The 25347-nt window shown below is 51.2% G+C and overlaps 1 pseudogene across 1 annotated transcript; it reads left to right on the top strand.

Moving 5' to 3' along the window:
• Positions 1-17023: 17023 nt before the first annotated feature.
• On the top strand, positions 17024-17938 carry LOC309622138 (serine/arginine-rich splicing factor 3 pseudogene; annotated as a pseudogene). Its single transcript has one exon. The product of its transcript is annotated as a serine/arginine-rich splicing factor 3 pseudogene (transcript).
• Positions 17939-25347: the final 7409 nt, after the last annotated feature.

The raw sequence follows: 25347 nt of genomic DNA, 5'->3' as shown, positions 1-25347 counted from the left end.
CCCCTTGTGTAACAGAGTTTGGTTGATTTGCTCCTTAAGCCTTTCGAGTGATAGATTCCTTATCTTCTTGCCATTGATTTAAAGAAAATAGGTCTTTTTTTCTAATAGCTTCTAGGTCTGGTCGACTGCATCGTTTTGGTGGTTAATGTGTTCCCTTGCCTCCAGTTTTCTGTAAACTGGTAGTTAGGTCTAGAGTCTTGATCAGATTCCAGCTTTATTTTGTGAGACTTCATTGACGGCATGGGGCTGTCCATCAGAGGCATGTAATGTCTCTTCGGTGATTCTAGCAGCCATTGATCAAAGTCTAGATCCATTATTTCTTAAGGTTTGCAAAATGGTGGTATTCTAAACCTGTCATCCAAAGAAACATTAAGCTCGAAACTTCTTTTAATGCCCTGGCAAAAGGGGCTTCTCAGAGGGAAGAGGGGACCATGCCCTGAATCTTTCCAAAGAGAGGGTACTCTTGGTAGGGAGGAATATGAGTTGTTTCGTGCCCACTGGAGGTCTAGGGTCTGGTGAGCTAACAGTTGGCTTTACTGTGTGTGTGTGTGACAGGCCTGCCAAATGGAAACCTGAGGAAGACCCTGAAAAAGCAAAATCGGATGATTCTGTCGATGAAGAAGAAAAAGACCAGGTAGGGCTCGCATTTAAGTTTCTTAACTCTGCCTTTTTTTGGTACACTTGCTGGTAATTGTGAATTTATACTTGGTCTGTCTATGGACCGTAAGTGACTGAGAGGGTGTTAGAACACACCCCTGGACCCAGGGCAGTACGAAGTGTATTATGGTTCGCCCCGAGGACTCAGCAGGCCCGTAACTTTGGTCTGTTCTCTCCTGTCTACCTTCCTACGTCTCCAGCTGTCAAGATTTGACAGTCGAACCAGCAGATGTGATGTGTTCAAAGCATTTGCTTCTGATGTCAGATAAGCTCCTTTCCCACATCGAATTTCTCTATAAAAACAGAATTGTAGTGTTATTATGTGTATTGTAATAATGCTGCTTAGACTTTTTAGGTTAGAAAACTGGTGGCTTGCCAAATACCTCCAATATAGAAAATGTCAGTCTCTAGCACTGTCTCATGTCACTTGAGCGGCAAACCTAGGTACTACCAGATGGTCACACGCTCTCTATTTCATTCCTGCCACAGGATTAGCTGTGTAAGTCGGGAAGTCTGTAGGTTTACAGGTGGGTAGTAAATGCCCTGTTACCTGCTAAAGATGAGTATCCGTGGTTTGCTCTAAGGCAGGGTTTCTCAACCAAGGCTTTGACTTTTGGGGCCAGATAAACCTTTGCTGTGGTGTGTGAGTCCTGTGCATCGTAGAGTGCTTAGCAAGGTCCCGACCTCTTACTCACTAGGTGCCCGTAACATTCCCTCTCTCTCCTCCCAGTTGTGACAGCCAAAATCACCTTCAGACTTCCCCAGATGTCCCCTGGGGGGCACAGTTGCACTCAGTGAGAAGCAGTGGACTCAAGGCTACCAATATCTTTGAGGTAGACTTGACGTCCTGTTGTGAAAGACATACTCATTCTCCTGTTTTTATTTTGGAAATTAGATGCCACTGTTCATGATCGTTATTCAGATGTCTGTATTAAGCTTCGTCAGACTACCCACTCACAGGTGGGACACTGAGACAGAGGGAAACAGCTTGTCCAAGTCACATGGCCACATCCCTTGCCTCCTAAGAAAACGTGTCACAAGTGAAAGCAAGCTGGCTCTTGTAATATTGACAAGTCTTTTTCTTTAAACAAATGTGCCAGTTTTAGAGTTGTTCTTTGCCCTCTAACCTTTTGGAGGGCTTACATAGCCTTCAAGCTTCTAAAGAAACGAACTGGGGCACTCTTTCCCAAGCAGGAAGCAGTTTCACTGGCAGTGTGTGAGAGGCCTTGGGGACTTGGAGGATGAACACTTGTCGAAACAGGGTGTATCCCGATATGCTAGAGTAAGGCTCAGCGCACCACACCGGTGTTATCAGGTGGTGTTGGTCAAAGAAGTAGTACTACAGAGAGAATCTTACTTTAGTCAATTTCAAGTTTTGAGATCTCACTATGTTTTTTAAAACAGGTATTAAATACATGCATTTGGTAAAACAGTACAAAAGGCTGTTTGGTACATAGCAGCCAAAGAAAAACAATGTGGCTATTCCGTGCTGAGCTATGCTGTGAGCATTATCAAATAAATACTGGATTCTGAGGCCTTTGTTCAGGAACAAAAAAGAATATAAAATATCTCATTACCACAACTAAGGAGCTGGCCTGTGGCAACTAAGACCCGGCACAATTAACTAACTAACTAACTGACTATTTCTTTTTTTTTTTTTTTTCTTTATGACAAAAGACTTAAAAATGACCACGGTTAAAGATCTGATGAAAGTTCATAATAATGCAGTTGACAAGAAAATTAGTTATTTCTGAGATATACATTTTAAAGTAATAACTAGGATTATTACATATAACATTATACCAGAACATATAAGATTTTTAGAAATTTCATGTAATGTCTGAAACATTTATATTAACATATTTCCATACATATTTCCATACACATACAAATATAAGATTTTTAGAAATTTCATGTAATGTCTGAAACATTTATATTAACATATTTCCATACACATAACCCAATGAAAGTTTAGTATTAGTTGTTTTGTTTGTTTTTTTATACTGCAGGTTCTTATTAGGCATCAATTTTATACACATCAGTGTATACATGTCAATCCCAATCGCCCAATTCAGCACACCACCATCCCCACCCCACAGCAGTTTTCCCCCCTTGGTGTCCATATGTCCATTCTCTACATCTGTGTCTCAACTTCTGCCCTGCAAACTGGCTCATCTGTACCATTTTTCTAGGTTCCACATACATGCATTAATATACGATATTTGTTTTTCTCTTTCTGACTTACTTCACTCTGTATGACAGTCTCTAGATCCATCCACGTCTCAACAAATGACTCAATTTCGTTCCTTTTTATGGCTGAGTAATATTCCACTGTATATATGTACCACAACTTCTTTATCCATTCGTCTGTTGATGGGCATTTAGGTTGCTTCCATGACCTGGCTATTGTAAATAGTGCTGCAGTGAACATTCGGGTGCATGTGTCTTTTTGAATTACGGTTTTCTCTGGGTATATGCCCAGTAGTGGGATTGCTGGGTCATATGGTAATTCTATTTTTAGTTTTTTAAGGAACCTCCATATTGTTCTCCATAGTGGCTGTATCAATTTACATTCCCACCAACAGTGCAAGAGGGTTCCCTTTTCTCCACACCCTCTCCAGCATTTGTTGTTTGTAGATTTTCTGATGATGCCCATTCTAACAGGAGTGAGGTGATACCTCATTGTAGTTTTGATTTGCATTTCTCTAATAATTAGTGATGTTGAGCATCTTTTCATGTGCTTCGTGGCCGTCTGTATGTCTTCTTTGGAGAAATGTCTATTTAGGTCTTCTGCCCATTTTTGGATTGGGGTGTTTGTTTCTTTAATATTGAGCTGAATGAGCTGTTTATATATTTTGGAGATTAATCCTTTGTCCGTTGATTCATTTGCAAATATTTTCTCCCATTCTGAGGGTTGTCTTTTCGTCTTGTTTATGGTTTCCTTTGCTGTGCAAAAGCTTTGAAGTTTCATTAGGTCCCACTTGTTTATTTTTGTTTTTATTTCCATTACTCTAGGAGGTGGATCAAAAAAGATCTTGCTGTGATTTATGTCAAAGAGTGTTCTTCCTATGTTTTCCTCTAAGAGTTTTATAGTGTCCACTCTTATATTTAGGTCTCTAATCCATTTTGAGTTTATTTTTGTGTATGGTGTTAGGGAGTATTCTAATTTCATTCTTTTACATGTAGCTGTCCAGTTTTCCCAGCACCACTTATTGAAGAGACTGTCTTTTCTCCATTGTATATCTTTGCCTCCTTTGTCATAGATTAGTTGACCATAGGTGCGTGGGTTAATCTCTGGGCTTTCTATCTTGTTCCATTGATCTATGTTTCTGTTTTTGTGCCAGTACCATATTGTCTTGATTACTGTAGCTTTGTAGTATAGTCTGAAGTCAGGGAGTCTGATTCCTCCAGCTCCATTTTTTTCCCTCAAGACTGCTTTGGCTATTCGGGGTCTTTTGTGTCTCCATACAAATTTTAAGATGATTTGTTCTAGCTCCGTAAAAAATGCCATTGGTAATTTGATAGGGATTGCATTGAATCTGTAGATTGCTTTGGGTAGTATACTCATTTTCACAATGTTGATTCTTCCAATCCAAGAACATGGTATATCTCTCCATCTGTTGGTATCATCCTTAATTTCTTTCATCAGTGTCTTATAGTTTTCTGCATACAGGTCTTTTGTCTCCCTAGGTAGGTTTATTCCTAGGTATTTTATTCTTTTTGTTGCAATGGTAAATGGGAGTGTTTCCTTAATTTCTCTTTCAGATTTTTCATCATTAGTGTATAGGAATGCAAGAGATTTCTGCGCATTAATTTTGTATCCTGCAACTTTACCATATTCATTGATTAGCTCTAGCAGTTTTCTGGTGGCAGTTTTAGGATTCTCTTTGTATAGTATCATGTCATCCGCAAACAGTGACAGTTTTACTTCTTCTTTTCCAATTTGTATTCCTTTTATTTCTTTTTCTTCTCTGATTGCCGTGGCTAGGACTTCCAGAACTATGTTGAATAATAGTGGTGAGAGTGGACATCCTTGTCTCGTTCCTGATCTTAGAGGAAATGCTTTCAGTTTTTCACCATTGAGAATGATGTTTGCTGTGGGTTTGTCATATATGGCCTTTATTATGTTGAGGTAGGTTCCCTCTACGCCCACTTTCTGGAGAGTTTTTTTATCAGAAATGGGTGTTGAATTTTGTCAAAAGCTTTTTCTGCATCTATTGAGATGATCATATGGTTTTTATTCTTCAATTTGGTAATATGGTGTATCACATTGATTGATTTGCGTATGTTGAGGAATCCTTGCATCCCTGGGATAAATCCCACTTGATCGTGGTGTATGATCCTTTTAATGTGTTGTCGGATTCTGTTTGCTAGTATTTTGTTGAGGATTTTTGCATCTATATTCATCAGTGATATTGGTCTGTAATTTTCTTTTTTTGTAGTGTCTTTGTCTGGTTTTGGTATCAGGGTGATGGTGGCCTCATAGAATGAGTTTGGGAGTGTTCTTTCCTCTGCAATTTTTTGGAAGAGTTTGAGAAGGATGGGTGTTAGCTCTTCTCTAAATGTTTGATAGAATTCACCTGTGAAGCCATCTGGTCCTGGACTTTTGTTTGTTGGAAGATTTTTAATCACAGTTTCAATTTCATTACTTGTGATTGGTCTGTTCATATTTTCTGTTTCTTCCTGGTTCAGTCTTGGAAGGTTATACCTTTCTAAGAATTTGTCCATTTCTTCCAGGTTGTCCATTTTATTGGCATAAAGTTGCCTGTAGTAGTCTCTTAGGATGCTTTGTATTTCTGCGGTGTCTGTTGTAACTTCTCCTTTCTCATTTCTGATTTTATTGATTTGAGTCCTCTCCCTCTTTTTCTTGATGAGTCTGGCTAATGGCTTATCAATTTTGTTTATCTTCTCAAAGAACCAACTTTTAGTTTTATTGATCTTTGCTATTGTTTTCATTGTTTCTATTTCATTTATTTCTGCTCTGATCTTTATGATTTCTTTCCTTCTGCTAACTTTGGGTTTTGTTTGTTCTTCTTTCTCTAGTTTCTTTAGGTGTAAGGTTAGATTGTTTACTTGAGATTTTTCTTGTTTCTTTAGGTAGGCTTGTATAGCTATAAACTTCCCTCTTAGAACTGCTTTTGCTGCATCCCATAGGTTTTGGGTCGTCGTGTTTTCATTGTCATTTGTCTCTAGGTATTTTTTTATTTCCTCTTTGATTTCTTCAGTGATCTCTTGGTTATTTAGTAACGTATTGTTTAGCCTCCATGTGTTTGTCTTCTTTACGTTTTTTTTCCCCTGTAATTCATTTCTAATCTCATAGCGTTGTGGTCAGAAAAGATGCTTGATATGATTTCAGTTTTCTTAAATTTACTGAGGCTTGATTTGTGACCCAAGATGTGATCTATCCTGGAGAATGTTCCGTGCGCACTTGAGAAGAACGTGTAATCTGCTGTTTTTGGATGGAATGTCCTATATATATCAATTAAATCTATCTGGTCTATTGTGTCATTTAAAGCTTCTGTTTCCTTATTTATTTTCGTTTTGGATGATCTGTCCATTGGTGTAAGTGAGGTGTTAAAGTCCCCCACTATTACTGTGTTACTGTTGATTTCCTCTTTTATAGCTGTTAGCAGTTGCCTTATGTATTGAGGTGCTCCTATGTTGGGTGCATATATATTTATAATTGTTATATCTTCTTCTTGGATTGATCCCTGGATCATTATGTAGTGTCCTTCCTTGTCTCTTGTAACATTCTTTATTTTAAAGTCTATTTTATCTGATATGAGTATAGCTCCTCCAGCTTTCTTTTGATTTCCATTTGCATGGAATATCTTTTTCCATCCCCTTACTTTCAGTCTGTATGTGTCCCTAGGTCTAAAGTGGGTCTCTTGTAGACAGCATATATATGGGTCTTGTTTTTGTATCCATTCAGCCAGTCTATGTCTTTTAGTTGGGGCATTTAATCCATTCACGTTTAAGGTAATTATCGATATGTATGTTCCTATGACCATTTTCTTAATTGTTTTGGGTTTGTTTTTGTAGGTCCTTTTCTTCTCTTGTGTTTCCCACTTAGAGAAGTTCCTTTAGCATTTGTTGTAGAGCTGGTTTGGTGGTGCTGAATTCTCGTAGCTTTTGCTTGTCTGTAAAGCTTTTGATTTCTCCATCAAATCTAAATGAGATCCTTGCTGGGTAGAGTAATCTTGGTTGTAGGTTCTTCCCTTTCAGCACTTTAAGTATATCATGCCACTCCCTTCTGGCTTGCAGAGTTTCTGCTGAGAAATCAGCTGTTAACCTTATGGGAGTTCCCTTGTATGTTATTTGTCGTTTTTCCCTTGCTGCTTTCAATAATTTTTCTTTGTCTTTAATTTTCGCCACTTTGATTACTATGTGTCTCGGCGTGTTTCTCCTTGGGTTTATTCTGTATGGGACTCTCTGCGCTTCCTGGACTTGGGTGGCTATTTCCTTTCCCATGTTAGGGAAGTTTTCGACTATAATCTCTTCAAATATTTTCTCTGGTCCTTTCTCTCTCTCTTCTCCTTCTGGGACCCCTATAATGCGAATGTTGTTGCGTTTAATGTTGTCCCAGAGGTCTCTTAGGCTGTCTTCATTTCTTTTCATTCTCTTTTCTTTAGTCTGTTCCGCAGCAGTGAATTCCACCATTCTGTCTTCCAGGTCACTTATCCGTTCTTCTGCCTCAGTTATTCTGCTATTGATTCCTTCTAGTGTAGTTTTCATTTCAGTTATTGTATTGGTCATCTCTGTTTGTTTGTTCTTTAATTCTTCTAGGTCTTTGTTAATCATTTCTTGCATCTTCTCAATCTTTGCCTCCATTCTTATTCTGAAGTCCTGGATCATCTTCACTATCATTATTCTGAATTCTTTTTCTGGAAGGTTGCCTATCTCCACTTCATTTAGTTGTTTTTCTGGGGTTTTTTCTTCTTCCTTCATCTGGTACATAGCCCTCTGCCTTTTCATCTTCTCTATCTTTCTGTAACTGTGGTTTTTGGTCCACAGGCTGCAGGATTGTAGTTTCTCTTGCTTCTGCTGTCTGCCCTCTGGTGGTTGAGGCTATCTAAGAGGCTTGATGGGAGGCTCTGGTCCTGACTATTTCTTAAAATCTCATTGATAGGTATTTAATATGATTTTTTAAAATTTATTTATTTATTTAATTTATTTATTTTTGGCTGCGTTGGGTCTTCCTTGCTGCGTGTGTGCTTTCTCCAGTTGCGGTGAGCGGGGGCTACTCTTCGTTGCGGTGCGTGGGCTTCTCATTGCGGTGGCTTCTCTTGTTGCGGAGCACGGGCTCTAGGCGCGCGGGCTTCAGTAGTTGGGGCACGAGGACTCAGTAGTTGTGGCTTTTGGGCTCTAGAGCGCAGGCTCAGTAGTTGTGGCGCACGGGCTTCATTGCTCCGCGGCGTGTGGGAACTTCCCGGACCAGGGCTTGAACCCTTGTCCCCTGCATTGGCAGGCGGATTCTTAACCACTGCGCCAGCAGGGAAGCCCAGGCTCCAGCCTTTTTAAAAATGTGTTCCTTCCACCTTCGTGGAGCAGGCGTAGGGGATGGGGAGGAGTGAGAACCCGATTGGCAGGGGTCCGGTCGCAACCCCGGAAGGGGACGGGGGACGATCTAAGAGGTGGCACCGGGCCACAGTCGACCCCCAGTGACAGCTAACAGCTGCAGTGCTGCCCCTTCCTGCCCCAGGACCTGAGCTCAGGTCCCGGGGCGGCTGGAGAAACGCACTGTTTTTGGTGAGATGCTCTTACTTACTGTGTGGAGCTGCTCCGGCGACCACACCCCGCAGGGCCCTGTGCCCGTCCTCCCTGCCCCCTGCCCAGGGCTCGGAGAACAGCAGTCTCTGCGGGGCAACCTGCTTCCAAGTCCTTCAGTGACCACGGAGGACTGGGAACGGGCTGGGCTACCGGGGAGCCTGGGCACCCAACCCCTGAGCTCAGCCCTGGGGGCTCCCGTGAGGGCAGGGGCTGGGGGCTGCGGGCGGTGAGCGGAGGGGCCTCCAGCCGGCATCAGCCTGGGCCCTGGACCCGGGGAAAGGCCTCACCCTCTCAGTCCTGACCTGCCGCTCAGGAACCCTGTGGCCCACCAGCCCGAGGCCTGTGTCGCCCGCCACGGACTGCCCGGCGCACGGCTGGGGTGCCAACGCCACACCTGGATTTTGCACGGGGACCATCTGGGGGCTCGGTGCACAGGAAGACGAGCGGCCCCCAGGCCCCGACACGCCCCTTCCATATCCATCGAGAGGTGCCTGATGGAAGGCCGGCTGTGCTCCTTTTCAAGCCCCAGGGAATTCACACGAACAGCCCTCCCGGCCACGGGGTGCCTGCCCACCGGCTCTGGGCCTGCGACCAGCCCAGAACACAGAAGGCACCGAAGTGGGTGCAGGGAGCTGAGCCGGGGCTGCAGAAGGGCAGACACCACAGCCTGGTCCACAACCGACTGCCCTAGGGCGGGTGAGAACGGGCGGGCAGGCTGAGGGGAGGGCAGAGCGTGGCACGGCCTGCCCGCCTGGGCCACGGGGAGAAGGTCGGGGCGCCGCCCGCGCGCTCGCTCCGCTGCCTGGCGTCCTTTGTGGGGGCGAAGGGCCGGAGGCAGGGCTCCCGAGGAGCTCAAAGGCCCGGGAAGGACACACGGGACGGTCCAGAGCCACCCTACCGCTCCAGTGGTGCAGCACCCTCTCTGAATTCCTACTGCCACCAAAACACATCCCTAAGGCCTTTGGGAAGAATCGCTAGGACCCAGGAAGGCAGCCCCCTGCTGTGGTCCAGACTTCAGCAGCTGCCGATGATCAGAGGGAGCCAGCCGGCCGGCCTTGAGCAGGAGGACAGGACACGGGGACAGGGACAGCCACAGCCGGGCTTCCCACAGCTGTGCCCACCGCCAGAACCAGCTCCAGCCAATCACAGCCCCCGAGATGCCAAACAGTGACGGGCGAGAGGCTGGCAGGAAACTGACACCCCCTCACTGGAGAGCCTGCCCGGCCGGGGTGCAGGGCACCATCCCCGTCTGCACTCACCCCACAGCTCAGCCATCTCCCAGTGACCCAGACGCGTCACCACGGCCCCAGGGCTGATCCCCGACCAAGGTCAGAACTCCCCCCGGTGTGACGGCCCCCATGCCACTCCTGTGGTGGAAGGGACGGCAGGCAGAGACCAGGAGTAGAGTCTTTTTATTAACGGCTGCGTTTTCAAAGAACCGTTTTGTTACCAGGAAAGCTCCCCAGGAAGGGATTGCATTAGTGCAACAAGGGGGAGCCTTGATGCCAGGCTCTCCAGACACTTCCAGGTGGAGACTTTTGGCCTAGGCCGGCCACCGGGGACTCAGGGGCTGGGAGGACACGCGGCCCCTCCCCCGCCCCGACGGGGCGCTAAGGCACCCGGTCCGCCTGGGTGGGCAAAACCCCGTGCCTTCAGCAGGCCGGCGGCTTGCAGCCCTCAACCTGCAGCCCTTTGCTCAGGAGGAAGGCGTCCTGCGTGGGGTCACAACCCAGGAAGAGCTTCACCATGCCCTTGGCATCCTCGGAGCCCCCTGGCCTCAGAATGCAGCTTCTGTAGTCCATGGCAACCTGACGAGAGGGGGTGGGGCTGCAGGAGGGTGGAGCACCCCCTTCACTGAGGGTGTGGGTGTGGCCACCTCTGCTGTGACTCAACAAAGGGCAGGGGAGCAGGGGAGCAGGGGGTCCAGGGCAGGGCCCTCAGAGCCTGGCAGGCCCAGGCGGGCAGCACAAGCATCTAGGCCCAGGCCAAGGACCTCCGTGCAGACCGGCCTCTCACCTTGCCACTCAGGACGCCCTCCCGCTTGAAACGTGTGTGGAACGTGTCCGCGGAGTACACCTCGCTGCACAGGTAGCCATAGGACTGGGCGTCGTAGCTTCCTGCCAGGTGGCCGAAGGTCGCAAGCAGGTGGGTCCCTGGGACACACGCGGAGAAGCTCCTGCCCGGCCCCCTGGCCGCTCCGTGCCCCTTCCCCAGAGAGGGGGCCTCAAAGCAGCCCTGTCTGAGTCCCCTGCCACTAGAGGGAGTATTGGCCCAACACTTCTAGAAAACGGGGACCTGGCGGGCAACTCAGTGGAGGGACACCAATAAATTTTTGCCGACTTTCTGCTGAAGCTCACGAGGGTTCACCCCTAAGCCTCTTACAAGGTCAGCTGCCCGAGGCTCTGAGGGATGAGTCAGGGCTCACCTTCCAGCACGGGGAGAGCGCGGGTTCAAGCGCTCACGAGGGAGTGAACTGCGTCTCCGCACCGACACGCACGGGCAAACCTCGTCGACGCGTTCCGTCCGGGATATGAAGCCCTCTCCTGCCTCTTCCAGGCTCTCCAGAAAGCACGTGCAGATACGCCCACCCCACCCTCGGACTCCGCGGGCCACAGCTGGAGGGACCAGGCCAGGAACCGAGGCAGGAAGAGGCCAGAGGTCAGCGGGCCTCGGCCAGAGCCCGTCAGTCGGTCCCCCTTCACACACCACCAGAGGATCCTCTTGACCTGGGCAGTAGCCACCAACCGACCGCTAAGGTGGGCCCGGCGTGCACTTGGCTACCTGGCGTGGCTGGGACCCCGAGGACCTCCTGGCAGAGGCGGGCATTCTCCTGGGCCGGGTCCGCGGGCGTCTGCGTGTGCAGGGCCTTGTCCACCTTGGCCAGGACGATCTGGCGCAGGTTGAAGAGGCCTGGAGGGCGGGAGGAAGGAGACGGGGGGCTGGCACTGTGTGCAGGCCGCGCTTTCCAGCCAGGCGGTCCGGGAGCCCCTTTCCTTTCCCTCGGCCCGACCGCACCGGGGTTGGCCAGCTGGGACTTGATGAGTTGGCCAGCAGCTCCAGGGGACGGCGCTGCCCGTGCCCCACCGAGACTGGCAGCAACGCCAGGGCTTCACAGGGCGCGGCGCTCCCGGCCCCAGAGCCTTCCCTCTGGTTCTCATCACTGGCTGTCGCCAGAGTCGCAGGTAACGTGCCTTTCTTGTCGTTTGTCTTTTTTCCGGCCCTCAGCCACGCAAAGGTGTGAAGCCCTGACACTCGCTGCCAAGTGGATACACCCTGAGAACACGATGCTCAGCGAGAGACATGAAACACAGAAGGACACACAGGGTGTGACCCCACTGAGGGGAAACTTCCAGAACAGGTAGATCCACAGAGTCAGAGTGGGTTCCTGGTTGTTAGGGGCGGGGGGGGGGGAGGGAACGATAACTAAGGGCGTGACGGACATTTTTGGGGTGAGGGAAATGTTCCAAAACAGGGCAGTAGTGACGGCTGCACAGCTCAGTAAAGTGTCCCCACCCGCTCCGGTGCAGCCTGTGAGAGCATCGCTCTCAGGACGAAGGGCTGACCACAGGAAGACTGAACGAGCACTGGGTCCTGGGCCCAGACGCTCAGCTGGGGACCCCCCCCCCGTGGGGAAGTCCCTGGGACTTGCTGAACCTCCACCGAGACTGGCAGCAGCCCCAGGGCCTCACAGGGCGTGGCGCTCCCGGCCCCAGAGCCTACCCTCTGGTTCTCATCACCGCCTGTCACCAGACTTGCATGCAACGTTCCTTTCTTTTCTTTTGTCTTTTTAAAGGCAACTCTTGAATACACGTATTTAACATGCAGGGAACCAGTCTTGACTCCTTGATCTGCGGCTTCCAGCCTCCAGAGTCTCGAGGACATCCACTTCCGTTTTTTTTACACGCCCTGTGCGTGGGGTTTGATGATGGAAACTGACACCGAGGGCGTCACCACGTGCGGGGTGACATCAGCGGAAGAATCCCGTGGCGAGGGCCTGCCTGAGAACCACGGGAGAGCCCGGGCCCTCCCCGCCCCCTGCCTGCAACCCCGCGCCCGCACCCACCTGGGAGCGGAGCTGGTGCGTCGCTTGCCAGAACTCATGGAAGTAGGTCTCCAGCTCATCATGCTGCAACAGGGAGGGCGGGTTGGGCGTAGGCTTGGTGAAGTTGGCCACCATGGCCACGATGGCAATCTGGCGCCTCCCATCCTGCTGCAGGCAGCCCGGCTGCAGGCCAAAGCAGGCCATGTGCCCGGACTTCCCTTCCCTGGGGAGGGACGCGGGTGAGGCCCCGCTTCCACAGAGGAGCCCTGGCCCACGGCCGACAGGTTCCCCCACGCATGCACCGAGGGTAGAGGTCCAGGTAGAACTTGCCGATGGATGACCTTGTCCGCGGCCGCGTCCCGGACCATGTAGAGCCTCACATCTTCGTGACACACGTTGGCACCCTCCTCCAGGTCGAAGGTCAGCCCCAGCAGCTCCTGGGAGATGCCCAGCCGCCCGCGCGTGACCACCTGCATGGGGAAGGACTCATTGAGCAGGTACCGGTCCACGTGGTAGCGCGTCTCCTCCCCCTGGTTCGTGTAGTAGCACAGGTCCTAGACGTTGATGGGCCCGTCAAAGTGCAGGCCCCGCCTCTGGCACTTGGCCTTCTTTAGGTCCAGGATCACGGCCGCTCCTGCTCCCCGAGGGGCTTCAGCTTCTGGGCCAGCTCATCTGCGGGCGGAGGGGAGAGGTTCGGCTATGTCCCTGTGGCAGCCTCCCAGCCGCCACCCACCCCACGCCCCTCGAGGCAGAATGAAGGGTTGGGGAAGGCGACCCCCAAGGGCTGACACAGTGGGGTCTCAGGCAGCACCACGTCCAGTCAAGGTCCGCCTGACCCCTGTCCCCACTGGGACTCGGGGAGGCGGGGTTACCTAGGAAATTGGCCACCACCTGGCTGGTCTTGGCCATGTTCATCTCCAGCACGGAGTCGGCACGCGTGCTGAACCCCAGCAGGCGGGACTTCTGAGCCTGCAGCCTTACCAGCTCCCCGAGGATCGCGCAGTTCTCCTGGAACCCAGAGACGGCCAGCGCTGGGGACCGTGGGCCACGCCCTCCCCACGGGCCCCGGGCCAGGTCTCTGAGGGCGGGCAGGGCTCTCAGGCCACTGGCGGGCACAGCCAATCCCCCTCCCTCCTCCTCCTGGCCCGGATTTCTAGACACTTTGGTGCTGTCCTAACACGTGGTCTTTATGAACACAGGTCCTTTTGGAACCAGAAACGGCGTGAACCGTGATGAGCTCTAAGGCCAAGGGCAGGAAGAAATGTGACCAGGCTCTCCAGGAGCCACCCAGGGGCCTCGCCGGGCTCAACAATACAGACTCGGCTGCCGTGCAGACAGCAGGTCATCCCCACGGCGCCCGAACACCCAGCCCCCTGGACGGCGAGACGCCTGTTGCTGCCGGTGGCCCGGGGCTGGCTGGTGAGGCCCGGCCCCAGGCGTACGCCACCTTCTCTGGGGCCACCTCTCCGGCTCTGCGGTGGGGTTCTCCTGGGAGCCCCCAGTCACCACAGGACCAACGTGGCCTGTCTGCAGCCCAGGAAGGTGGGGACACAGGACTGTCCCCCACGCCCCCCACATCACCCACGAGGCCGAGCAAGCACCAGTGGTGTCTGCGGGGAAGATGAAGGGCTCATGCACAGCCCCCATCTACTGAAGATGCTGAACAGGAGAAGCACAGACTGCAGCCACACGCGGTATGGACCAAACGCAAGTGTCCTTGCAGGAACCGATGTCTGAATGTCAAGGCCGTACCCGGGCCACAGTGAGAAGGCCCAGACCCCACGCAAGGCACAGAGAGGAGATGGGGGGAACATCTGCGAAGCTGAGCTCATGGGGCATCACCCCAGAAGGAGAGGGAGAGGAGGAGGGAGAGGGAGAGAGAGGGAGGTGCAGACGTCTCTCCCTTCCCTGGGGGTTCTCTAGTGCAGCCAAGGCTGAAAAGCACTGCATTTCGGGAGATGGGTCCTCGTGGAAAAGTTAAATAGTAGCTCATGGCATTATCGACACATATTAAAAAGGCCCCAAATCTTGGGGAGTCAGGGAGGGGAGCTGGCGGCTGCCTCGTAAAGGAGGAGAGATTGGGCGTCAGAGGAGGTGCCTGTGCAGCCCGCCGCCGCCGCCCAGGGCCCCGCAGACTTCATCTCCCAGCTGTGGTCCCGGGCTGGAAGGCAGCGGGGAGGTCAAGCCGTCCAAGCATCAACGTTGACTTCAGGGCTGATCTAAAAGGCGCCTGGTGTTTGTTGAAGCAGAAGAAAGAGAAAGCAGTGGGGAGAGGAGGGGAGGGGGAGGGAGCCCCCATCAGCCCTTCTCCCTCTCTCCCTCTCTGTCTCCCTCTCTCCCTCTCTGTCTCCCTCTCTCCCTCCTTCCCTCCCTCCCTCTACCTCCCTGCTTCTCACTCTCACTCTCCCTCCATCTCTCCCTCTGCCTCTCTCCCTCTCCCTCTTTCCCTCTCCCCCTGTCCCCCTTTCCCTGTCCCTGTTTCCCTGTTCCGCTCTTCCGATACCTCATTCCCTCTCCCTCTCTCTCTCTCTCCCTCTCTCCCTCTCTCCCTCTCTCCCTCTCTCCCTCTCTCCCTCTCTCCCTCCCTCTCTCCCTCTCCTGCTCCCTCTCCCTCTCCCTCTCCCTCTCCCTCCACCTCCTTCCCTCTCTGGAGAGGGTGCCTGCTTCCTTCTCTGTCTCCCTCTCTGGAGAGGGAAGGAGGTGGAGGGAGAGGGATAGAGGGAGGGAGGGAAAGACAAAGGCATCTCTCCCTCCCTCCCTCTCTCCCTCTCTCCCTCCCTCTCTCCCTCCCTCTCTCCATCTCCCTCACTTCCTCCCAGAGATGGAGAGACAGAGGAAGAGGCAGAGACAAGGGAGAGGGAGAGAGGGAGAGGGAGAGAGAGGGGGGAGGGAGGGAGAGAGAGAGAGGTGTCTTCCTCCCTCCCTTTCCCTCTCTCCCTCCCTCTCTCCCTCTCCCGCTCCCTCTCCCTCTCTGGAGAGGGAAGGAGGTGGAGGGAGAGGGAGCAGGAGAGGGAGGGGGGAGAGGGAGAGAGAGGGGGAGAGGGAGAGAGGGATAGAGGGAGGGAAGGAAAGACAAAGACGTCTCTCCCCCCCTCCCTCTATCCCTCTCTCCCTCCCTTTATCCCTCTCTCGCTCCCTCTCTCCCACTCCCTCGCTCCCTCTCCTCCCTCTCCCTCTCCCTCCAACTCTCCCTCTCCCTCCGTCTCTCCATCTCCCTCACTCCCTCCCAGAGACGGAGGAAGAGGCAGAGACAAGGGAGAGGGAGAGGGAGAAGGAGAGAGAGGGGGGAGAGAGGGAGAGAGAGAGAGGTCTCTTCCTCCCTCCTTTTCCCTCTCTCCTTCTTCTCTCCCTCTCTCCCTCTCCCTCTCTCCCCCCTCCCTCTGCTCCTCTCCCTCATCTCTGCCTCTCCCTCCATCTCTCCCTCTCTGAGAGGAAATGAGGGAGCGGGAGAGCCGGAGGGAGAGGGAGAGACGGAGGGAGCGGGAGAGACAGAGGGAGGGAGAGGGAGAAGGAGGGAGGGAGAGGGAGAGAGGAAGGGAAAGGGCGAGGGAGAGGGAGGGAGGGAGGGCGAGACATCTCTCCCTCTCCCTCTCCCTCCCCCTTCCTCTCCCTCTCCTAGAGGGAGGGAGGGAGAGGGAGAGACAGAGGGAGAGGAGAGGGAGGGAGCGAAGGAGAGGGGGAGTTGGAGAAGGAGGTAGGGAGAGGGAGAAGGAGAGAGGGTGCCTGCTTCCCTCTCTGTCTCCCTCCCTCCCTCTCCGTGTCCCTCTCTCCCCCCTCTCCCTCTCCCTCTGTCTCTCCCTCTCTGGGAGGGAGAGAGGGAGAGGGAGCAGGAGGGAAAATGATGGAGGGATGGAGAGGGAGAGAGGGTGAGGGAGAGAAGGAGGGAGGGAGAGGGAGGGAGGAAGAGACCTCTCCCTCCCTCCCTCTGCCTCCCTCCTTCTCCTCCCTCTTCTCCCTCTTCTCCCTCTCCCTCCAACTCTCCCTCTCCCTCCGTCTCTCCATCTCCCTCACTCCCTCCCAGAGACGGAGAGACAGAGGTAGAGGCAGAGCGGAACACGGAAACAAGGACAGGGAAACAGGCACAGGGAGAGAGGCAGGGACAGAGGGAGAGGAGAGGGAAGAGGGAGAGGAAAGAGAGAGAGGGAGGGAGAGAGGGAGAGACAGATGGAGAGAGAGGGAGGGAGAGAGAGAGAGGGAGAGGGAAAGAGAGGGAGAGCAGAACAGGGAAAGAGGGACAGGGAGGGAGAGAGGGAGGAGAGGAAGCAGGGAGAAAAGAGAGAAAGAACACACCATCTACATTTCTGTCAGATGACACCGGGGATCCTTACACAACCAGGAGAAAATAACACAGGGAGGCTCTTTCTCAGCTGGAACTGGAACTGCAGAGGGGGCCAAACACCACCAGGCTGGCCACACATGTCCAGCCGCCGCTCCAGCCCCGTCAGCCGTGAGTCTGGTCACCAGGGCTCTGAGTGTCTGCTCCAGGGAGCTGGGGTTCACCCTCTCACCGGTGAGGCCGGGCCAAGACCGCGGGGCCCCGGGCTGGACACATAGGGGGAAAAGCATCCCCACAGGACAGCTTGTGCGAGCAGATTCAGCTGCCAGATTCTAGAGGCCCGGGACCACCCTGTGGCCCATGAAAAACAGGAGGCCACGAGGGTCTTGCATCGTGATTCCTGTCCGTTGGACTGTAAAGTTTATGTAGGGAATCTTGCAAACAGTGGTAACAAGGCTGAATTGGAACGAGATTTAGGCTATTACGGACCACTCTGAAGTGTGTGGGTTGCTAAAAGCCCTCCCGGCTTCGCTCTTGTTGAATGTGAAGATCCCCGAGATGCAGCCGATGCTGTCCGAGAACTAGATGGGAGAACACTATGTGGCTGCCGAGTAAGAGTGGACCTGTCGAATGGGGAAAAGAGAAGTCGCAATCGTGACCGCCTCCTTCTTGGGGTCGTCGCCCTCGAGATGATTATCGGAGGAGGAGTCCTCCACCTCCCACACATCTCCAAGATGGAGAGCTTTCTCCGTCAGCCAGAGCAGGTCCCTTTCTAGATATAGGAGAAGAGAGAGATGACTGTCCCAGGAGAGAAATCACAAGCCGTCCCGATCTTTCTCTAGGTCTCCTAGCCGATCTAGGTCAAATGAAAGGAAATAGAAGACCACTTTGCAAGAGGAGTGGTGTACAGGCAATAACTTCATCTGACAGGAGTAGGTACAGAAAATTCAAGTTTTGTTTGAGACTTCTGAAGCTTGGTGCACTTTTTAAATGTTTTAGTTGTTCACATTTGTTTGTCTCTTGGGACAGTGACCCATAAAGGTGTCATTCTCTATGGTTTGAAATGGGTCATATGAGGCTTGTGATATGAAGAATTGTTACCTTCCAATGTTCCCTTAAGCAAAATTGAATTTGCTTTGAATTTTTGGTCTTGCCTAGACTGATAATAAAACTTTAACTCCTGCCCACCTAAAGTGTGATGTTTACTATTATGGAAACAACACTGGCAAACATGGAAAAGACTTTCTGTAGCTGGGAAATGATATGCAGCTGTAGTTAAGCAAGCAGTCTTTAAAAGGTGCTGTGAACACAAGCCAGCAGGTAAAAATGAAAGCCGCACCCTTACCCTAGATTAGAGGTTTAAAAATTCCACTAGTCTTCACACGGGACAAGAGGTTGTCCAGGGAGTTGAGAATCTAAGAAGTTTCAAGGAAGTTAGTTTACCTTTGAGTTCGGTCATAAGTCCCCTCTGTGATTGCTGTACATGAATACATAGCTCTTTGTAATATTTTTTGGAAATCTGAGATTATCAAGATACCAATGTCCTGCCAGATTAATAAGAGTATTGTAGAGCTGAACTTTGAGTTACTGTGCAATTTTTTTTTTTTTCATGCTGTCATTTGTAATATGTTTTGTGAGAATCCTTGGGATTAAAGTTTTGGTTGCAAAAGAAAAGAAGAAAAGAAAAGAATCCGCCTGCCAGTGCAGGGGACACAGGTTCAAGCCCTGGTCCGGGAAGATCCCAGGTGCCACAGATCAACTAAGCCCGTGGGCCACAACTACTGAGCCTGCGCTCGAGATCCTGGGAGCCAGAACTACTGAGCCCCCGTGCACAGCTACAGAAGCCCGCACGCAACGAAGACCCAACGCAGCAAAAAAAAAAAAAAAAAAAAAGACGATACTGGCCAGGTGATCAAGGGTAAAATCATTTGTCATAAGTCCCGTTGATGGTGTGTATCCTTGATGTGACCTGAGGAGAATGGCATTTTTATCTCTGTCTGGATCTTCCGCCCCAAACCCCATAACTCCAGACCAACCATAAGAAAACATCAGAAAACAAACAGACAAACAAATTGAGGGACAAAATACCTGACCAGTCCTCCTCAAAACTTTCAAGGTATCAAAACCCAGGGACATCTGAGAAATGTCACAGCCCAGAGGAGACTGGGACAGAAAAAGGATGTTAGGGGGAAACTAGGGAAATGCTAATGAAGTGTGGACTTTCGTTAATAACAATGTATCCATCTTGGTTCCTTAGTTGGATAAACATGTCATACTAACGTACTAACGTGTTGGAAATAGGGTTACTGGGTCAGGGTCCACGGCACTCTACACTCTGTACAGATCTTTGCCACTTTTTTGTAACTCTAAGCTATTCTAAAATTAAGCGAGTACTGAACAGAGAGAAGAATGTTATTTCCCTGATTTGAACATGCCTGAGTTTCTTTTCATGGTCACATTTTTGCTATCTGGATGTGTCTTGGAATCAGTAGCAAAGGAGAGTTGCCAGCCCCTGGAAAGATGTGGGTGGTTTGCAGGTGGCTTGCTCTGGAGCTGAAGACCACGGTGGGAAGTCTGCAGCCTCGGGCTGCACTTAGAACCATGGGAGGGGATGGGCCAGCTCAGTTAGGGATGGAACCTATAAATAAAACTTTTTTCTTTTCCATTATGGCTTATCACAGGATATTGAATATAGTTCCCTGTGCTAGACAGTAGGATGTTGTAGTTTATCCATCCTATATTTAATAGTTTGCATCTGCTAACCCCAAACTCCCAATCCAACCCTCCCTCACTCTTTCTCCCCCTTGGCAACCACAAGTCTGTTCTCTGTGTCTGTGAGTCTGTTTTTGTTTCGTAGACGAGTTCATTTGTGTCGTAGTTTAGATTTCACATATAAGTGAGATCATATGATATTTGTCTTTCTCTTCTGACTTACTTCACTTAGCATGGTAATCTCTAGGTCCATCCACATTGCTGCAAATAGCATCATTTCATTCTTTTTATGGCTGAATAATATTCCATTGTATATATGTACCACATCTTCTTTATCCATTCATCCATCAGTGGACATTTAGGTAGCTTCCATGTCTTGGCTATTGTAAATAGTGCTGCAATGAGCATTGGGGTGCATGTATCTTTTCTTTCTTTTTTTTTTCTTTCTTCCTTTCTTCCTCCCTTTCTTTCCTCCTTTCTTTCTTTCTTTCTTTCTTTCTTCCTTGCTTCCTTCCCTTCTTTCTTTCTTTCTTTCTTTTTTTCTTTCTTTCTTTCTTTCTCTCTCTCCCTCTCTCTCTTTCTTTCTTTTTCTTTCTTTCTTTTTTTTTTGTCACACGGCATGTGAGATCTTAGTTCCCTGACCAGAGATGGAACCCATGCCCCCCGCACTGGAAGCACGGAGTCTTAACCACTGGACCACCAGGGAGATCCCAGGGGTGTGTGTATAGTTTTGAATTAGAGTTTTCTCCGGATCTATGCCCAGGAGTGGAATTGCGGGACCCTATGGCAGCTGTATCTGTTGCTGCACGTCTCACATCAACCACCTGCACTCCAATCCTTGCTCTCAACGTCATCTTTGGGGAACCCAACCTGCGACAGGGACGTTGACAAGAAGAAATGGCTCAGGGAAAAGCTACCTGCACAGGGAGGAGATAGAGGCCATCGCCCCTGGGGTGCGGCGGGGAGAGTGGGCACAGAGATTTGTCATTTCACCCCCGATGCTCATCTCAGCCCTCCTGGCTGCCCCACTCTAGGTCACCTCGGGATACAGAGGTGACCCGGTTAGAGTCCCTGCCTGTGCAGGAATCTGGGGGCACCAGCGGGTCTGAATAATATTAGTGCAGGGTCTCCCCCGCGGCACTGGGGTTATTCGGGGCGGGCCATCCTCTGCTGAGGGCCCCTCCTGGGCACTGTGTGGGGTTTAGCAGCAGCCCTGGCCGCACCCATTTGATTCCAGGGGCCCCTCCCCCCCAGTTGTGACAACCACAGATTTTCCCCACACATCACGGAAGAACTGGGTGAGGCGGCGGAGGCAGGATGGCCCTGGGCGAGGACAGCTGTGTTGAAGCAACCAGCCTGGCCCAGGGCAAGGTCTGCCCCAATCCCGTCAGCGCCTGCATTTAGACCTGCCCCTTTCCTCTCCCACCTCCTCTGCCCTGCAGTGGTCTCCGAGACATCATCGCCATGTAATAAATCACACCTTCTCAGTTGACTGTTTGCTGCCCTCGCTAGAACGTGAGCTCTTTGAGGACAGGGATGCTGTTATGTCCCCAGCACCTAGAAGAGTGTCTGCTGTGTAGTAGATGCTTCATAAATACTTGCTGAATAAAGGAGTTGAATAAAGGGATGAGTGGATGAATGAATGAAGGTTACAATGGAAGGAGGGGGGAGATTCCCTTTCTGGCTCTCGGGGGTTGGGAGATCAAGTGAAAGATCCGTCCTAAATAGGCTGACCAGCCTTCTGGGGTTCCCCGGGACTGAGGGTTTCCCCAGAGTTCCAGCGCTCAAACCTGAGCGGTCCTGGGCAAACTGGGGGCGGGTGTTGGTCACCCTATCTAAACACAGTAACAATTCCAGCTGCAATAGCAATGGCCAATGACCTCTACGGTCTTATTGACCATGCACAGTTCTTTACCTGGCAGGGAAGGAAGGGTGGGCCGGGATTGGAATTCTGGTGATCCAGGGCGGGTGAGGGCACACCCCGGGCTTGTGTAGGGGAGTCCAGGAAGGTTCTGGAGGAAGTGACAGTGACACAGGGGGGAGGGAGGAGTCTACGGAAGAACGTCCCACATGACAACGTGTGCCAATGGCCCTGGGCCCAAGGTCACACCTGACCAGGGCTTGCCTTTTTTTTTTTTTTTCTAATTTACTTTTTCCCACATGGATATGCAATTGTCCTAATGCCATTTATTGAAAACTCCTTAATTTCCCCACTTTCTGTCATATCAAGTTCTCATAGATCTGTTTCTGGACCTTTATTCTATACCATAGAGCTATACGTCCCATCCTTGCACCACTAGGGCTGTTTCATCACTATAACTTTATTTTTTATTCATTTATTTTTCTTGGCCATGCCGTGCGGCATGTGGGATCTTATTTCCCTGACCAGGGATCGAACCCGCGCCCCCTGCCAGTGGAAGCTCGGAGTCTTAATCACTGGACCTCCAGGGAAGTCCCCAGGGTTTGCTTTGACATGCATCGAATGGTGGCAGGTGGGCACGGGGAGCAGCTGTCTGTGAGCCATCCTGTGTAGAAATGCAGGCTGGAGGGGAGGACAGATGGAGCGGGAGGGGAAGAAGCGGAGGAGGGAGGGAGGGCGGGCGAGAGACAGACAGAGCATGAAAGCTGAAAATAGCTCCTAGTGCCGGGAGCCTTGGAGCCAGAGCCTGGGAGCCAGGGTGACTGGCTCTCCTCCCTGGTGTGTGTGTGTCGCGGGGGGTGGCTCTGGGCTTCTCAGGCTGGGAATGGGGTGCACAGAGCAGGGACGGAGCAGGGACCCTTCTCTCTGGGACCTCGTGGGCCATCCTCAGCTCACAAAGCTGAGCCACTCCTGGCCCTACGAGTGGGGGGGCTTATCCTCCCTGTCCCCTGGATCACACCCCCTCACACACAACTTCCCCGTGTGTGTTCCCAGCAACCAAGAGAATCTGTTTTTAAAAGATTTGGGGGAGGGAGGTAAACATACAAACAAGAGCAGAATGGATACTTTTTCAGAATGTGAATGGCTCTGTGTAAGCCCACCCCCAGGGTAACCACAGTCCTGACCTCTAACACCCTTGACGAGTCAGCCTTGGTCTGGGCTTGCGGACCCACGGAAGCTTCCTCATCCCCTCCTTCAGATCCCGTCTCTCCCTTGGCGTCTTTGTGAGAAGCACCCGGGGAAGTGGGACTGCTAGGCTGTACTGCTGCTAGAACTCCACCTGGGCTCCACCAGGCTCCAGCCCCCCACCCTGTGCACCTCTCTGACCCTGAGGCACCTCAACTGGTAGGAGCCGCATCACCTTCCCTCCTGGGACTTGTGACACTTAAGGGAGACACCGCAAGGACAAGTCTTTGGCTCCCTGGCTGGCAAAGAGCAGGTGCTCAATTGTCATAAGTGTCCGTATCAGTGAGGGTTCTCCAGACAAACAGAATCCATAGGGTGTGTGTGTGTATATACACACACACGTACATATGTACACGCATACAAAAATATACAGCTGTGTATCTATGCAGTATGCATACACACATATACACATATAGTATATACAATACACACATACATATATACACACATATAAAATGCATAGTTTGTATATCTACAGTATGTATACACACATATACACATAACATATACAATACACACATACATAGACACTATACATACACACATACAAAATGCATCGTTTGTATGTATACAGTATGTACACATACGTATAACATATGCAATATACACACCTAGGTACATATATATCATACATATATACACACATACAAAGATATTTAGGTGTGTATATAGACAGTATACATACATACACATATAATATATGCAATACGTACACGTACATACATATAGACACACATATACACCTACATATAAAAGCATATAGCGTAAAAATATATATGTACTGTATATATAAATTCATCGTACGTATACGTACATATATCATATATATAAGATATATACATATATACAATGTATACACACACATACACACCTATATGTAAATATGCACATGTACATACACATATAAATACATACGCAAGTGTGTATATAATAGTATATACATATATACATATAACACCTAGAAACATATACACATACAGGTATACAACATATATACACACCTATATATAAATACACACTGTATACATACATACAGTGTACATAAACTGTATATCTACACACACCCATATATCAATATATGGGTGTGTGTATATATACAGCATGTTCACATTTATAAAATGTATACTATATATATGCACATACATACATGTATACAATAGATACACACAAATATATAGGCTTGTATGTATACTGTATATAGTACTTACACATATACTACAAACGCACGCACATATAAACATATGTGTATACATATATATAATATGTATGCACACATATACAAATTAATAGGCTTGTATATATTCAGTATTTTTACATATATAGTTTTGTTTTAAGGAGTTGACTCATGTGACCGTGAGGCAGGCAAGTCAGGGCAGGACTCTGGGCTGGAGACACAGGGAAGAGCTGATGTCCCAAGGCCATTGGAGGAACAGTTCCCTCTTTCTACGGAACCTCATTTTTCTCTCCAGTCCTTCAACTGATGGACGAGGCCCACCCACGCCGCGGCATTGACGATCTCCTTTCCCCAAAGTGGACCAATTTCAGTGTTCATCTCTCCTGAAAAATACCTTCCTGGCCACATCTGGAATAATGTTTGTGGTTGCCGGGGCCCCGCGCAGTGCGCACATGAGATTAACCACCCCCGTGGCGATGATGACACTTTATTTTCTCCCTTGACCATTGTCACTACTATTCCAATTAAAATGGCAGCGCCATGAGGGCAGGGCATTTCCTTTTTTGCCAGTACTGAGCGTCCAGGGTCTGGTGCCTAGCATAGGCTAAATACAGGGCATTTTTGTGAACAGAAGCCGGGATTCCGGCTGTCATATTTAATGAGGAATTATAGTCTTATTATTGGGTGGGTGTGTGTGTGTGTGTGTGTGTGTGTGTCACGGTACGTCAAGGGCGGGAGTCGAACCCGCCACCCCAAGCCCCGAGGGGGTCTCCCCGGGTCCCGACTTCGGGCCGGTGCGGGTGGCCGGGGGCAGCCGAAGACGTGCGTGCGTGCGTGCGTACGTACGTGGAGCGGGCGAGTCCACGGGGCGGGCGGCGCGCGCGCCGCGAGTGAGTGGTTCAGCCCGGCCCCGGCTCAGTGTGCTCGCCTCACGCCGGCCCGAGTTGGCGGCAGCGCTGGAGGTCCCGGGCCTGTGACCACAAAGAGGGAGCCGGGGGCCAGACGGGAGCGCGGCGGCGGCGGCGGCGGCGGCGGCGGCTGAGGTCCAGGCCAGGCCCCCTCCCCTCAGCCTCCCGCCCGCCCGCCCGCCTGCCCCGCCCCCGCCGGCGGGCGTCCCGCCCCTCCCCCCAACCGCCAGACTAGCCTGGTGCGGGGGCCGCGCGCGAAGACATGGGGGAGAAGTTGGAGCTGAGGCTGGAGTCGTCCGTGGGGGCCGAGCCCGCCGTCTACCCGTGGCCGCTGCCGGTCTACGTGAGTGCCACCCGTCCCCTCTTCCCGGACCCCCGCCCCTCTTCCCCCACGGCGCGCGCTGAGCCCACCGAGAAACGGAGCGACTCGAGTCGCCAGACCCTCTTTGGAGCCCCCCTTCCCGCCCCGCCGTGGTTCTCCGCGGCCGTGTCCAGCCCCCGCGCGCAGGGTGGGCAGAGGGGAGCCGGGGCCGGCCGGGGGCGCGGACTCGGCCGCGGGGACCCCGCGCTTCCGAGGGGCGCCCGAGCCGGGCTGCCGTTGGCTCTGTAGGGCTGGGGACCCCGGTCCCCCCGGGCCTGGACTGCCGGCGGGCTTGCCCTTCCGTACTTTATGATCTGACATGTAGGGTTGCTTTTTCCTGG

Source organism: Balaenoptera borealis (genome assembly GCF_965194805.1).
Source record: "Balaenoptera borealis genome assembly, contig: HAP1_SCAFFOLD_1618, whole genome shotgun sequence".
NCBI classification, from domain to species: domain Eukaryota; kingdom Metazoa; phylum Chordata; class Mammalia; order Artiodactyla; family Balaenopteridae; genus Balaenoptera; species Balaenoptera borealis.
This window is presented reverse-complemented; position numbering and strand designations above follow the sequence as displayed.